Below are 16,968 nucleotides of genomic sequence, written 5' to 3'. Positions count from 1 at the left end.
TTTCTTAGATGCTTTGTAATGTTCCTGTCATTCTTTCATTCTTCTTTTTTTTGTGTCTCGATTGTTGCTCCCGTTGTGAGCTGCAACTCAGCAGGTTGCCATCGCGACAAATGCCAATTTATCAGCTTAGACTAAAAACTCATTAGATATTCTGCAAGCGTAGCTATTAAATACTATTTTTGTAATTTACTTTTAATTCTTCTTTATTGCATTTTGCTTTAATCTTTTTATTAATTTACTATGCTATTAACTATTTGAATTTTCTTCAATTACTTGTATATATTTTATTTTATTTAATTTGTTTTACATTTTTTATTTGCTTTTGATTAATTTATTATTGGTCATGATGTTGCCGATTTATTTGCGGACTTTTTCCAAACGACATATTCTGTCCCAAGTTCTCAAAATTCCTTTTCTTATCCTTATCAGTTAAATTCATCTAATTGTATTTTTGGTCCTTTAATTACTGAAAGCTCTATTTTAACGAAACTATTGGCTATAAAACCTGTTTTTTCGGCTGGTCCGGATGGAGTACCTAGTTGTGTGCTAAGGTATTGTGCTGGTAGTATCTGTAAACCGCTTTTTAAATTGTTTGAATTATCCGTTAACTCATGTTCTTTTCCTAAAATCTGGAAAAAATCATACATTATACCTATCCTAAAAAAAGGGTTCAAATCTAAAGTTCAAAATTATCGCGGTATATCTAAATTGTCTGCGATTCCGAAAGCATTTGAAAAAATTATAACTTCTCAACTGCAACATCTGTGTAAATCTATAATTTCACCTTACCAACATGGGTTTGTGAAGTCTAGATCCACTTCTACTAACTTATTGGAGTTTCTCTTCTATTGTAATTAAAGGATTCGAGAATAAAATGCAAACGGATGTCATTTATACCGATTTTAGTAAAGCTTTTGACTCTGTTAATCATCACCTTTTACTGTATAAGCTTAATGTTTTAGGGTTTCCTCATAGGCTAATTGAGTGGATATCCTCATACCTTTCTAACAGAATTCAGAATGTTTATTTTAATGGTTTTGTATCTAAATGTGTTCAAGTCACTTCTGGTGTGCCCCAGGGCAGTCATTTGGGTCCTCTATTGTTCACTTTGTTCATAAATGATCTTCCTTCTGTTATTGAGCATTCCCGTGTACTTATGTACGCCGATGACGTTAAGCTTTGCCTGACATTTAATGATAGTCTTGCGAGCTCACTGTTACAATGTGACCTTAATCGTCTAGAATCTTGGTGCAGAGTAAATATGTTACATTTGAACTGCAATAAGTGTAAGTTTATGACCTTTTGTAGGGGTTCTTCCCAGTTAAATAACTATATGTTATATGATACTCCTCTTGAGCGAATTGAAGGTGTGAATGACTTAGGGGTTCTGCTTGATGCAAAACTAAAATTCGATAAACATATTCTGTCTGCTGTAAATAGGGCCATGGGTGTTTTGGGATTTATAAAACGCTGGTCGAAAGAGTTCAATGATCCCTACATCACTAAGACTTTATACGTCTCACTGGTTCGTCCTATCCTTGAGTACGGATCTCTTGTCTGGAATCCCCAGTATAGGGTTTATCAAGATAGGATTGAATCGGTGCAGAAACAATTCTTATTATTTGCTCTTCGTAGTTTAAATTGGAATCCTAATATTAGATTACCACCGTATCGAAGTAGACTTTTATTACTAAACCTTCCTTCTCTTTCTGACCGTAGAACTATGCAAGGTGCTGTTTTTATACAGAGACTAATTAATGGTGAAATAGACTCTTTGGAGCTGTTAAGTCAAATTAGTTTTGCAGTTCCTGTCAGGATCACTAGGAATTTTCTTCCTCTTGTCATTTCACGTAGATCTACTAACTTTGCTTGCCATAATCCCTTCCGTATTCTGTGTGTGAACTATAATAATCTCAATAACGTAGTTTGCTCTAGTAAATCTATTCCTTTGCTTAAAACCTTATTATTAGCTTATTTATCAAGTATTTAATTGTTATTTATTTTATTATACACTTATTCTAACATATTTTTAATCTAAATTAATTAGCTGTCCAGCGTCTTTTAATATTTATTCGCGGTTTTCGTTTAATGCATGCTGTTTACAAATTTATTTTGTTTTGTCCGCGCGTCAACAAGCCCGTGCTTGGTATCGCTGGGCCACTTGATGGTACTGCCGTTAGTACGTCAACGTCCAAATAAATAAATAAAATTATGGTATCAATTATTTGAATTTTTTTCATTTGCTTATATTTTTATTATAATTATTTTATTTCGCAGTCATATATTTATTTTACTCCATTAACATAGCTAATAAATATTTGTATTTATTTTAATTTACTTTTCTTTGTGTCGAACTATATTTAAATATTATTTATTTAAATTAATAAATATCAATTACATAATTATGTCTATTAAATTATTTGGTTTTGTAGAGTTTTATGATTTCTTGTTATTCTTTTTAATTACATCAATTAAAGCAACAAAATACTTGATTTTATTTTCATTTACATTTATTTTGAGTAATTTTTAAATTTATTGGTATTGCATCTCTTTTAAATAATTTTTTTATATTTTTTGTGCAATTTTCGTAATACTAATTGCATTTATTTCATATCTTTTCAATTGTTTATACATTTTTTTAATAATTACGAATTTTTATTTATGATTTTACTTATATTCTTGACCTGCATTTCCTTTTTAAAGATTATTTCCTATCGATGCAGATAGCTGGCATTGAGCTACCCAATTGGCATTGTAAGAATTTAAATAGATCTTAAGCAGCAGAATGGTAGAGTATTCGACGCATTATTTCAATTATTAGAACAGCTGTGGCAATAACATCAGCAACGCCCCTAAATGCCAGGACAAAAGGACTCACCGAGGGAGTGACAGACAGCAGCAACAACAACAGCAACACAGAACTCGAACTCTGACAAAAGGCTCTCACAATGGTTCCATTGTGGCTGCATCAAAAAGTGGCAAATGCGAGAGTGCTCCGCAATTGTTTGAGGCCTGTCGCTTATCGGGCTTGTTAATCAGTTTACATCAGGCTCGCTGACTTTCCTCAATACAAAGTACCCCCCTCTTCCTCTCCTTCCCTGCCTCTTGAGATCCCTTATCAGGATTCGCCAGTTGCGATTCCAGTTGCCGGCGAACTTGAACTTCGGTTTTGGGTTACCATCAAAATGCTGTACAAGATTTTGACACGTGATTAGAAAACATCGCAATCTGAGCAACTGGAGAACTTTTTCCATATGTGTACTTCCCGTATAAAGCATTGTTTAGCTCAAACCACAATTATACGCTGAGCGTTGAGAGTATGCTATTAAGTTACCAGTGCTTAATGATATACTTCATATTTGATAATGGATTTAACATATTATATAGTCAGTTATTTTTAAAACTTTACTTTATAAATTTCAAAACTTTTAAATTTTCAATAATATATTTGAAAATGGATTTTCTATAGTCACTTACTATGTTTCACTTTATGGAACTTTACTTTATGAATATATCGCAGAACTGCAAATATTCCATCTATGCTATCTTCGTTATGTTATCATTTATAGAGATATCCGTGTTAGGTGGTATACTAAATACCTATTTAACAATGGATTTGCTTACTAGGGCTAACTGTTTTTAAATCTACTTTTACACTTTACTTTGGAAGTGTAAAATTCCATCGTCTTAGTATAAATTAGTATGTATTAAGTGTTGGATAGTGCTTAGCAAAAGCCACTATGATATGTATTCAATATATACGTAAATATCTGTTCATGATATATCCGAACTGATATTGATTCTAAAGTTAAGAGAGTCTGTTAAACGCACATTCCTCGAGAGTTAGTTAACGTTGTGATCTGACAGTGAGTGGCAGCATAAAGAACATGTAGAACTAAAGTAGCAAAGTTTTTAATTATTTATTTTGCTTGTCTGGTGTAATACTTTAATGTATTATACTATCAATTTCAATACTAAAAATATTCAGAATTTATCCCTTGCTATCTTCTTCAGTTTTACAACCCATATAGGATTCATTAATATATTTTTATATATTTTCAAATTCAAAATTTTAAGAACTTTACCTTACACAATGCAAAATTATCATCAGTCTAATAAATAAACTAACTCTTTTATGCGAATTAATACAATGACATTTATATATAGAATATATAATATTTGTAATCTAGGCTGTAGAAATTAAAGATTGTGTCATTGGGATTAATTCGGGTAAAAGACTTTATTTATTATTTATTATTTAACAATCTTTTAGTTGCAACCTCATAGCGATATCACTGTCTACAATGTAATAATTACTTACTTGCTAAGTAGAGCCAAGATGTAAACTGAAGGCACATCAACTTTGAAGTAGAATTGCACTTGCACACGCCTCTTGCTCAAAGGTAGACCTTGGGTACGTCCCATAAATGGATGTAGAACCCTCCACAATGGGCCAAGTTGAGTTGTATCGGGGCGTAAAGCGACATGTTCTTGTTCCACTTAACGATACGGCTCGCATACCACAGAGACACACAAACACACACACAAACACACACACACACACACTTAGGAGGTTGCGATGCCTTTGCTACTGGTTGGAGGCGAGGGCGCTTGTTACTCACTCGCAGTGCATTCCGAGCACAACCCATTGCATTGTTATTATTGTTGTTGCTGCCTTGTCTTTATTGTTATTGTTTACTGCTAATGTTGTTGTTGTTGTTGTTGTTACTTCGTGTCGTGTTTATTTGCCGTAATATGCGTGAGTATCGCTTGCATTTGTGTTTGTGTTTTTGTTGTGAATGAATGTGTTCGAGGCGAATTTGTTTGTTTTATGGCCGCATAAAATTTAATGCCGCATAAAGTTATCGCCTAACGAGCTCAATGAGCGCAACGAAACCCAACTACACAGCCGAGTCACCCTGTGTGCGTAGTGCACACCCTGTGACAGTCCCTAGACACGATCCCGATCCCCAACTCCAATTGCAGCTCAATGTTGAACGTTTTGCGAGCAATTTTAATTTGCGATGCATTCTCATTGCTCTGCAGCTATTTTCAGGCAAGTTTTTAGCCTTTATTTATTTTGCCTGTTTTTTGCTTGCTGTTGTCGCTGTCTTGTTGTTTGGCATTGTTGCGTTTTTTTGTTGGCTGCCTGACGATTGGCGTGCTGTAATTTGAGCGTAATTCACGTAAACAGCAAATTCCAGAGACGCGACCGAGACGCTGTCTCCTCCTCCTCCTCCTCCTCTCCTCCGTGCCACATTGTGTGGCACAGTGGCGTCGCTTGAAGGGACAACGCTGTCGCCGTTGGCTTCCACTCGAGCATTCGTGTCTTTAAGTGCCTGCCACTGGGCAATCTTTTGGATCCGGACAGTCAATTTGCTTGACACCTCACGTTCATCAATGAACACAAAGAGCAGAAAGTAGCCGCGTGCTTGTCACTTGCATCTCTCTCTCACTCACTCACTCACTCAGTCAGTCAGTCAGTCAGTCAGCCATTTAGTCAGTCAGTCATTTAGTCTTTTTGCAGACCTTTTAGTCGGGATGCTCCTTGTTATCCTTAGCGGCAACATATCAATCTGTAGCTGTCAATGTGTGCGTAATTATTCCAGCAATTTGTTGCTGTGCCAATTGCAACTGCATTCCGACAACCCAACAACTGCGCTCCTTCTACCTCTCTCTTTCTCTTTCTCCCTTTCTCCCTCTCTCCTTCTCTCTCTTCCTCTTTCTTTCAGTTACTAGCTGTTCCTGTCTTGCTTTCACTGGACATCATAGTCAGCAATTCGCAGCTAATTCACACAAAATTATTGCCGTGTTCCCATTTACGTATTCGCGCGATTTGATTAAAATTCTCAAACTTCTTTTGACAGGTCTTTCTCCTTCTCTCTCTTTTTCTTTCTCTCTTCTTTTCTTTCTTTCTCTCTTCTTCTCTTTCTTTCTCTCTCCTTCTCTTTTCCTTTCTCTTTCTCTCTCATCATTGCCAGCAATTCGCAGCTAATTCACACAAAATTATTGCCGTGTTCCCATTTACGTATTCGCGAGATTTGATTAAAATTCTCAAACTTTACTTTTGACAGGTCTTTCTCCTTCTCTCTTTCTCTGTTCTTCTCCATGTCTTTCTCTTTCTCTCTTATCATAGCCATCAATTCGCAACAAATTCACACAAAATTATTGTCGTGTTCCCAATTTTGTATTCGCGCGAATTTAATCAATTTCCCAAACTTAATTGTTGATAGTTCTTTTTCTCTCTCTCTCTCTCATCCTCTCTACCTCTAACTTTTTTATCTATCTATATCTTCATTTTATTTTTTGCACTTATTTTCTCGCCTCTTCCACTCAATGTATAATATTTTCTGTAACCTTACGTAATTTGTGTATAATTACTTCTCTCATCAAATTTTGATAACTAGAATTAACTCAGTTTCTTTAATTTATTTGTTTTTTAATGTACTTTTGAAACTTAATATATAATATTTCCTTCTGAATGTTACAGAGTAGACTTAAGTATGTAAATGTGAACAAATTATTTTGAAATTGTTTCTTAACTGTAGTATAAATTTCTAAGCTTAATAACAGTGGACTGCAAATTAAAATGTTGAACACTTCTATATATCCTCCGAAATTAATAAAATTAAAAAAAAAAATCAAATCATTTTCTTTTTTTTTGTTTCCTTGTAATATAATCGACTTTTATTTAATTTTATGTTTTTTTTTTCTGTCTCATTCTTTAGCTAATCTTAAAACTGCGTTTTCGTAAATAGGAATGCAATTTATAAGTTTCACTTCAACACATTTTCTTCTTTGCTCTGACTCGCTCTCTCTCTCCATCTCTTTCTCTCCGTGCGCATATCTCTCTCTCTCTCTCTTTCCCTCTGTAAGTGTCTCTTTCTGTCTCCTTCAACGCGCCTCGTTGGTTGACAAAATGTGTTGTCAAGTGGCAATTGTGGAACCGCTTTGCGAAACACTCCAAGTATTTCAATCCCTTCCTTAGCTCTTTTTTTTTGCTTTTGCTGTTGCTCAGCTCATTTTTTTTGATGTTGCTGCTGTTGCTGCTGCTGTTGTTGTTGCTGTTGTGAAATGTGCGAAATTTATTGCCAGCAATTTGGTTGCATGTCATTGCAGGGCCGCGACTCGGCAATATTGCGACGTTGCAATAATTAAAAGCGGAAATGCGCTGATAAATGGAACGCGTGCGAGCGTTGCGACATGCAGCATGCAGCATGCAGCATGCGGCATGCAACGCCTTCAAGGAGGTGGGGGTGGTATGTTGAATGTTGTATGGGGCGTATATCATTAGCGACTAATGCGCTAATCCATCAATTGCTACCGCCTCGATCATAAGAGAAAGAAGCGAGCTAAAGTGGTGCAGCGGCTAATTGATGATGCGAACGTCATATATCAAAATAGCACCTGGTCGATCAAAAATACAGGTAGCCAAGCCACCACGTTGACCAGGTAGCAACGGTATTGGTCGCTCACTCGCCTTAGCTCTCAGCTTAGCCTGCCCCAAAAAGGGGCACGCGCGAGAGTCATTTATCATGCAACAACTCGAACTTCAACTTCGACTTCAACTTCAACTTCGACTCCAACTGAGCAAGGTTTTTCTTTTCCCTTCGGTGTATTGACATTTTGGCAACGCCCTGACTCATTAACTAAGGTCAACACAGCAAACACATGATCTTATGATTTATGCAGATTTTTATAGCATTCTATCTGCTCTCTATGCAAACGGCGCTAAATGATAACGCGATCCACACGCTGATAGAGAAGATCTTCAAGATCTTTTTAATATTTATTCCCAGACAATCGAACACAGTTGTCGCGATTTGAATGGAAGCGTTTTATGACCCTGGCGCCGAGTTGAGAAAGGGGGCTTGTTAGCCATAAAGATTTAATTATGGCTCATAAAGATGCAGGACATATGCCAATGATGCCCCAAAGACAACCGAAATGAAGCCATAAAAAGCATATAACAAAACGAAATGAAGTTGTTTCGAAACCATTCAGAGATCATTAAAAAAAACACAATAACAACATAAAAACACTGGCGACAATCCGTCCGACTTAATTTCAAAGATCAAGAGCGAGAGAGAACTTTGAGTTCAAATTTGGCCATCGGTTGAAGATCAATGTGCAGCAAATTGAAGCGTGAAAAGGATTTTAACCCTAGACTTAGCGAGGGTTCCTTTCATTTTCATTTTTTTTTCTTTGCCTGTTTCCTATGAACGCAGCGATGCGATCCAATGCGATGCGATGTGAGGAGGAGACAAAAGCCAAATCACAACGGATTGTTGAAGGCTTGTTATCATTTTAATCCGCAGGCAACTACTCATCGATGCCCAACAGTGTCTTGGCTTTTTATTCCCCCGAATGAAATCCAAAACCAAAATGCAGCAGCCGCCAGACACTTGCCGCCAGCTCTCTTCCAAGAGTCCCAATCTCCAGTCGCACCGTGCTGCGAATACCCTGCAAAATCAACAGTTGAGAGTAGTTTAAAAAGACACTAAGCAAAAGAATAAATTTAAGATTTTAAAATTTAGAAATAGTTTTCTTGTCTATAATGACAAAGATTCTTGCAGTGTTTGTTAAAATAATAAATTAAAAAATAAGAATGTGAATAATAAAGAAAATATAAAGCTAATTATTACACATTAAAATGCTGTTACTAATTGTTAAAAAAATTTCAATGTTAATAAAAATTCTAAATAAAAATATTGCACACAATGTAAATAAAATAAAAAGAAAACATATTACTTACAAAAAAAAAACATATTTAATTTGTTATAAAAAGAAATAAAAGTTAAAGGTATGATTTAAAGAGATTGCATTTTATAGATTTTATTCAAGTGCATTTCAAGAAAATTGTAATAGAATAATATTAATTAAGTTTAATTTCAATGTCCACTCATTTTAAAAGAACATCTTGTAACTCAATCATATGAGCTATAAACATTATTAACCATTAAATGTGAATATGAAAATACCTCTAATTTAATGAGAAATATGAATAATAATGTTTAAAATCAAAAAAAAAATTCATTAAAATTAAATAAAAATTACTTAAAGAAAATGAAAATGAAATCTGAAAAGAACACTAAATTTCTAGCCACATCGAAAGGTTATCTTAAAGCGGTTAAAATGAAATTTAAGAAATTCACTGAAGTATGAATTAAATGAATGAATTGTACAGGGTATCTGCTAGTCGAGCTCGCTGCCTTCCACACCCGCTTATTGATTCTTAGCCGGATTGCATGAAGCGTGAAAATACCGCGAAATTCCCTTTGTCTCTTGGCTCTTTGTATGGTTTCTCCCGCCTCTCCCGCGTCTCTCTCTCTCTCTCTCTCTCTCTTCTCTCTTCGGCTTCTATTCGAGCCCAAAACGACAAACGACTTCGGACTTTAGTTTGTTGTTTTTGTTTTGTATTTTCTGTTATTATTATTAATTTTTGTTCTCTTTTCTTTCTCTGTTCTGTTCTGTTCTGTTCTCTTTTCATTTCTTTGCATTATGCTTTTGGAAATTATCAAAATGTAAACAAAAAATAAGCGTTAACATGGCAACAATGATGTCCTGTGGCGACTTTGAATTATTGTTATTATACCTTCTTTCTTTATGGCGCTGTCCATTTGCCAGTTGCCAGCGTTCTTATTGTTGTTGCTGTTGCTTCTGCTGCTGCTGCTGCTGCTATTGTTGGTATTATTGTCATCATTAGACGCTAGTGAGTTGCCCACAAATTGATCAAGCGCCCAAGAAGAATGCTCAATTAAAATAAATCGAAAATTTCCAATTAATAAAGAGTTTGAAAGTTGTAAACTTTAAATCAAAATGTGTATAACTTTAACTTTTTCTTTATAGAGTTTTTTTTTAATAATACGAATACTTGACAACATAAAACTAGATCTGTGTTCAATTTAAAAAAGTAATATTTTTCCATATCTGTATATCTTTCAATATGTCGCTTAGCTAATGTTTATTTTATATTTTGTACTAAAATTCGCTTAGCTACATATTTATCTCGCTTAATGGTCACAAACAGAAATAAAAAAACTAAAAAAATAACATACAAAAGAATAGCAACAAAATAAACTTCTCTTGCATATTTATTTATATTTCCTGTGTTACTTAAAATAAACATAAAAAAAACATATTTTAGCGTCAGTTCACTTAGTGGCATGTTCTACTCGTTTAGCGGCCACACTTTGGTCGCTTAGTAGCATAATTTTTTAACTCATCTAATGGTCACAGTCAAGAATCGAACTAAATAAAATCAAGTTAAATTCGGTTGCTGCACTTAACTTCTGTTTGCTTAGCAGCCCATTTCTCCGTCTTTAATTGTGGCCGCTAAGTGAGATATGCATGTAATTATCTGCAGCCTTGTTTCCTTACATTACGCATTAATTGAACACACTTCTTCATAGTATTTCCGGTATTTCCGCTATCGACTCGACACCATCTATGCAAAAGTCCTTTACGCCGAGTTCCTTAAACTCTGACAAGTGTCAAATAGCGCAACCTCATCAGCGTCAACAGTTGCAGCTATCTAATCAGAGATTAAAAAGGCGGCCACCCCTTTTATTTTCGAGTACTACGCCCACTGATTGTTTCCTTCCTGCTTTCCTTCCTTGCTCATTCAGCATCCGCTTCCCTTTTTCCCCCCTCTTGACTTTGCAGTTACGCAATGTTTTGCGTTGTGTCAAAATGCAAAATTCAATTGCTTAGCTTGGGAATGAGGAAGGAGTGGAAAGGTGCAGGGGTGGAGGGGTTGAGGGGTGGAGCGGGTTCAGTAATTTTGGAAAAATTGACATAAAAATCCATTTGTCAGCCCCTTCAGATTAAAATCAAGGATTTAAAGTGTAATTTGATTCATGGGTTAGACACAAGAGGGGGAAAATGCGATCAAAAGAGCAAAGCGTGACCCCAGAACAAAATCAGACAACAAGGCAGGCAAAGTACCAGGAACTGGCAACCAGGAATCAGGAATCAGGAACCAGGAACCAGACATCATTGCAAGGACAACACCAATAAATGACAACAAACACACCCCCCAAAGGAAAGGGATGCATGCTTCGGATTCGAATTCGGATGCGGATGCGGATTGCGCGCATCATCATCACGGAAGTTCTTGCTTGGGGTTGATTTCGTGGCGCAACGGAAGAGTGATTTTAATGCCGACTCCTGGCGGTCAAAAGGATGTGGGAGAGATGCGAGGGTGCGACGACACCAGCTCTTGAATCTCCTGAGTGCTATTTTATGCCGAAGTGTGCCAGACGCAAACCAACTGCTGCTGCTCCCCCCCTGAGAAGGAGAGCAGTAGGGGAAGGGGGGAACAGGGGATTTTTGTGCAACCGGTTGAGTCCATTAATCATTTTCTAATTTGTGGAATGCAGAGTGTGGCAGAGTGGAATGTTGTTGTCCCCCTCGTTGTTGCCCAGCGAGTGTCGTGTGCTCATCCTCTTCCACTCTCCCTCTCTCTGCCTCTCTCTCTCTGTCTATCCCCAAGGGGAACTGGGTTACTTTTTGTTGCTGCTGTTGGGTTCCTCTTGACACTCCAAATGAAATTTTCACATCTGTAATTTGTTAAGTGCGTTTGTTATTTCATAGAATTATTTCAGTTTTATGGGTTAAGTGCTTTTTGAATTATGTTACTTTGGCTCCGGCTTCCAAACATCCTTGGGATTGCCAATGCTCTGCTATTAGGCAACTCTGGCAGGAAATATGCGCAGACAGTTTACATAAATTAGTTGTCTGGGAATTGACTGGCCCAACTCAACTTCTCTCTCTCTCTCTCTCTCTTCCTTCTTACTCACAGTTCTAATTATATTATTGCCGACTCCTAGACATTGCAAAGTTGACCTGAAGATACTGTCACTGGACAACCCAATTTTAAATAGCCATACTAAACTTAATTAAATTCAAGTGGCAAATTAAAACAGTATTATTAAATGAGACAAAAACTCAATTTAAAAAGTTCTTATCTATTTTTTATATCAGAAATTTAATTGAATAATATAATAATTTAATATAATAAATAATATGATAATATGTTAACATAATAGCGAAAATAAAAAAAAGATGTCAAAATAATATATAATTTTTACAAATTTTCTCTCTCCTTAACTTCAGCTAAATTTTGCAGGTGGTAAATGAGTTGCTTGCAAAAAATTGACTTACTATCGATGTAGATATAAATAATATATAAAATTTAAAATAAAAATAGCTAAGAAAGCTAAAATATAACAAATTAATATACCACAACATACTTTAAAACATAATCCAATGGCTATATTTTGTATATTTATATAGTAATACATTTCAAATATACCATAAAGCGCAAAATATACCAGATTGTCAGCCTAAGCCACTACAACATATATTAAGTAGACTTTTTCGCCCTCACAACAAATGTTCTTAAATAACTTATACAATTTGTAGTTATAATACCCTATATAAAATAATATAAAACCGAAAATCTAATTAGACATTACTTATTAGATTGCATATTTCATATTAAAGTGAAGAAATATTATTTTTTGTGTTTCGAACTTTTCTATTATTCTATTTTGGTTTTATGCTTTTTGCTATATATTTTGTCTTCTTGCTTTCGACTTTTTGTGATGTTTCTTATTTTTATATTCCTCTTTTCAGTTGTAATTTCAGCCTTTTGCCTTCAAATTTAATGCTTTTCAAATTTGTGTTTAATCTTTTTAGCTGTTCCTTTATGTCTTCTGCAATGTTGATGAAAGTTTCTTAAACCTTCTACCTATATAATGAATCCAAAGAAGTAGAATAAGTTTTTACTTAAAATACCTTAAAGATTCAATCAATAACTATTTTAAGTTTAATCTAAAATGCATTAAGCAAACAGCTGTTATAAAAAAGTTCGACTTTAGATCCATTCAAGAGTACAAAGTGAGGATTCTCCATTAAGAAATCCGAGTCGCAGTGACTGTGGAAATCTCATCAGAGCAGTCAACCCCATCGGAACTGTCAAATGTTGCGTTGTTTGTTGGCATCGCAAGGACATCAGGAGAGCAAGCAAAGCTCTTCCACATCATAAAACTCGCCCTCAACTTGACTGAATTTTAAGTTGATTTCGCTTGATTACTTCATTTGGGCGACAACAACACGATAATGGCAAAAATATTGTCATTGATTTAGCGACAAGTGAATATTTGCGCATTTGTGTGACTCCTCATCCCCCCGCCCTCCCGCTGCTGCTGCTGCTGCCATCCTTCGAAGAGGACAAAGGAACACTTCCGATTACCGATTGCCGATTGTCGAGGGTGTCATTTGGTAATTGTTACAAGCTGCCGCATATTTGGACAGGGAAGCGACGCACTCAAAACAAATAAATAAATAGAGTCTAGTCGAGTCGAGTCGAGTGGATCAACCCTCAAAAGGATGCAGGACATCGTGAGCATTTGTAAGCGGATACGCAGAAGAGACCACAACAAGACGCAACACGCAACGCGCAACGCAGCAGCTAGGAAAGGATCAAACACAGCAGGGAGCGAAGGAGGTGGAGTAAGGAGTGGGAGGGGAAAATTGGAAAGGGAATGAGTGGGGGAGGGGGAATGGGAGTGGTGCTGCAAATGTCATTAGTTTACAGTTGTCTGATTTCATTTCCCATATTGTGATCGATGATGACATAGACTTTCTCTCTCCCTCTCTATCTCCTTCTCTCTCTCTCTCTTTTTCTCCCTCTCTCTCTGTTGCTTTCTCTCTCTTAATCTCTCTTTACTACAGGAAGGAAAGCGAATGTTTTCATTATTTCCCTATTTGCTTTTACATAATCACATAATCGCAACACCAACTCGAATTTCATAAAAACTATTTCTTTTGATCAGACATTTCGTTAAAGAAATGCTTCATATGGAGAATAATTTCAACACTATAGAAAAACTTATTTTTTTAATCAGGCATTTCGTTAAAGAATTGCTTAATATGGCGAATAATACTCAGTACTCTTAACTATAGAAAAACTTTCCTCTTAATGAGACATTGCTTCATTTAGAGAATAAGTTCCAAACTCTTCCCTATAGAAAATTAAATATTGTGTTTCATTAATGTTTCATCAATGTTAGAGCAGAAAACGAATCTTTTTTGTTCCACTTGTATCATTTATTTTGCTATTATTCTAATTATTATTCTTAAAAAGATGTAACGTAACATATTGTGCATTATTTTAAAAGTATTAGCAAAAGATTACAAGATGAAAGCAACATTATATTTCCTTATAAACTGCACTTAAGAGCCACTGTAAAGTGTTGATTGGGGGCCTTAAATGTGTTGTGGGTGTGGGTGGGGGGTGGAGGAGTGAGGAGAAGGGAGGAGGGAGGCGAAGGCGGAGTTGCATGCAATTTATGATCAGAGTCAGAGTCCCCGAAATGGGCCTCAAATGAACCACAACATGTTGCACCCGAGTGCAGTCAGCTTTTCAAATATGAAAAACTGACGACATCTGTTCTTCTTGTTCTTCTAGTTCTTCTTGTTGTTCTCGTTGTTGTTGTCGTTGTTGTTGTTGCTTCTCTTGGTGTTGGGACAAGTGACGCCAACAACGGGCGCAACGCAAGTCGATATGATTTGTGATTTACAACAGGTTTCAATTAACAAAAAGATCTGGAACTGGAAGGCGCCCAAAACGCTTTCGCTTCCCTCTCCAATCACTCCCCCTATTCCCCTATCCACCCCCGCTCCCTCTGCTCAAATGACCCGAAAAATTGAGCTATACTCTACCTCATATTGGGTATGCTGATGAATGCGTTAAATTTAATAATCATTTGAAAATTACAAGCAACAATATTAATTGGTAACTTATTCATTTTTATTATACATTTAAATATATATTTAATTTAGTCATTTTCTACATAAAATTGAACACTTCTGAAATGTAACTTATTAAATGCATTCATTTTACTATAGTTTTAGCAATGAATATTTTCACTACTCAGTATATGCTATGCAATTTTTAACTTTTGGATTTTTAATGGAATTTTTTCAAGATTTATTTAGAATATTCTATATTTCCGTTCATATATTTTACACGAAATATAAAATGAGCAATGAAATAAATTTGTTAATAAGAGAAAACAGATTTTTAAGAATATATTATTGTTTAATATTTGTTAAATATTTTGTATACCTGAGATGATTGAAATAAAAATAATAATTTGTATTTTGTATTTTGAACAAAAATATTAAAATTTTTCATATTATATTTTTTCTCAATATTGCAATCACAAAATAAAAATTTTAATTAAATTTCTTGGTTTTCCAAGAAAATTTTGAAAGTAGCAATTCCAAGAAATCAAAACTTTAATAAATATATTTATTTTTTGAACGAAGCTGTACAGTTGTAACAATAAAATATTTTATATATTATATTTTATATATTATGTGTGTTTTTTAATGTTTTATTTTATTTCTAATCTGTCATTTAGACAATAAGCAAATTTCATAAAAAAAAATCAAATATATATGAGCTGATTTGCAATCATTAAATAATCCATTATTTGAATTTGTTATTAATTTTGGGATTCCATAGTATAATTATTTATTTAGCATACAATTCTAATGAAAATTTTGTTACAGAAAAATACTTATTTTGTAGATTTTTTTGTTCTACCAAATTTTTAATCATTAAATCAATAAATTACCATTCTAGATTGCAGATTGCAGCAAAAGAATTTGAATTATGTAATTATTATTTTACTTATACAATTAAAATGCCTATTTATTTTTAAAATAAACTCATTCAAATTTCTCATCATTGCTTGTTAAATTTGAATACGATTTGAATGCAGTTTAAAATACATTTATAGGGTATGTGAAGTGCGGCTAGTCAAAGCCAAGTTGCATGCTCTAATAGAAAGATTTTAGTTGAGTTTTTCTGTTTTTTTTTTTTTTTGCATTTGGGAGCAGCGAGCAGCTGAGAGGCGCTGACAGGCACATAAATAAAGGACGTTTAAGTATCAAGTAATGCTAGACGAATAGTTTGATTTCAGTGGCGATGGAGGGGAGGGGAGTGGAGGGGACAGCATGTAAACGGAGATGCCGCTGCGTCCCCCGGGGGCAGCAGCAACAACAATGTGAAGCAGTAGCTGAGTTGCGGTTGCAGTTGAAGTTGAAGTTGCATTTGCTGAGCGACTAATTGAAGACAAAGGCGGCATAAATTAGAAGAAGCGAAGAGCAGCCATTAAGTGGAGTACAATTGGAGTGCGGAGAGGTGAGGAGAGGAGCGTGGTGGGTGGAGGGGGGAAAGTAGCATTGCCTGATGGATTGTTAAATGTGTATGAAATGTCGTCGCGACATATTTCAATTAAAATGCGCAGCGTCTCTCTCACTCTCTCTCTCTCTCTCTCTCTCTCTCTCTATCTCTTTCCTCCTCCCACACTCCCCCTCTCGCTCTCTGGTGTGTAATCTTTGGGCTCATTAAATCCAAATGGAATTTGTTTAAGGCCAGCATAATCCGCTCATAAACATTTATTTGTTGCCCACCTTTGCCTTCCCCCTTTATTTTTGTTGGACCAGCCTCGCCTGCATTATAAATCACCAGCTATTTTGGAAGGATTTGAGCACTTCTTCTTCTTCTTCATCTGCAGCTTTTCCCTAAGACTCGAAACGAATTCTATGTCGAATCGGCATCAGAATGGGAATCGGAATAGAAATAGGAATCGCAATCACAACCACGGGCCAATTTGATACCAGTCAAAAATCTAATTTCAAGCACCAGAGAACGCACTCAATAAACCCGGCTCAAAATAAATGAAAGTCACTCCGCTCAATATCTTCCGTCTCTGTCTGTCTGCTTGTTCCACATCGTTTACTTAACGATTTTCACTGTTTCCCCAAACACCCAAAGCAAAAAAAAAAAAAAAAAAAAACAACTTTTCTCTGTTGTCAATTTGATGTCTTAATGCCAACCATGCGCCGTCCCCTCCCCTTCCATCCATCCCCCTCGAGAACCACCCTGAC

The sequence above is a fragment of the Drosophila albomicans genome, chromosome X (genome assembly GCF_009650485.2).
Source record: "Drosophila albomicans strain 15112-1751.03 chromosome X, ASM965048v2, whole genome shotgun sequence".
Taxonomy (NCBI): domain Eukaryota; kingdom Metazoa; phylum Arthropoda; class Insecta; order Diptera; family Drosophilidae; genus Drosophila; species Drosophila albomicans.
This window is presented reverse-complemented; position numbering follows the sequence as displayed.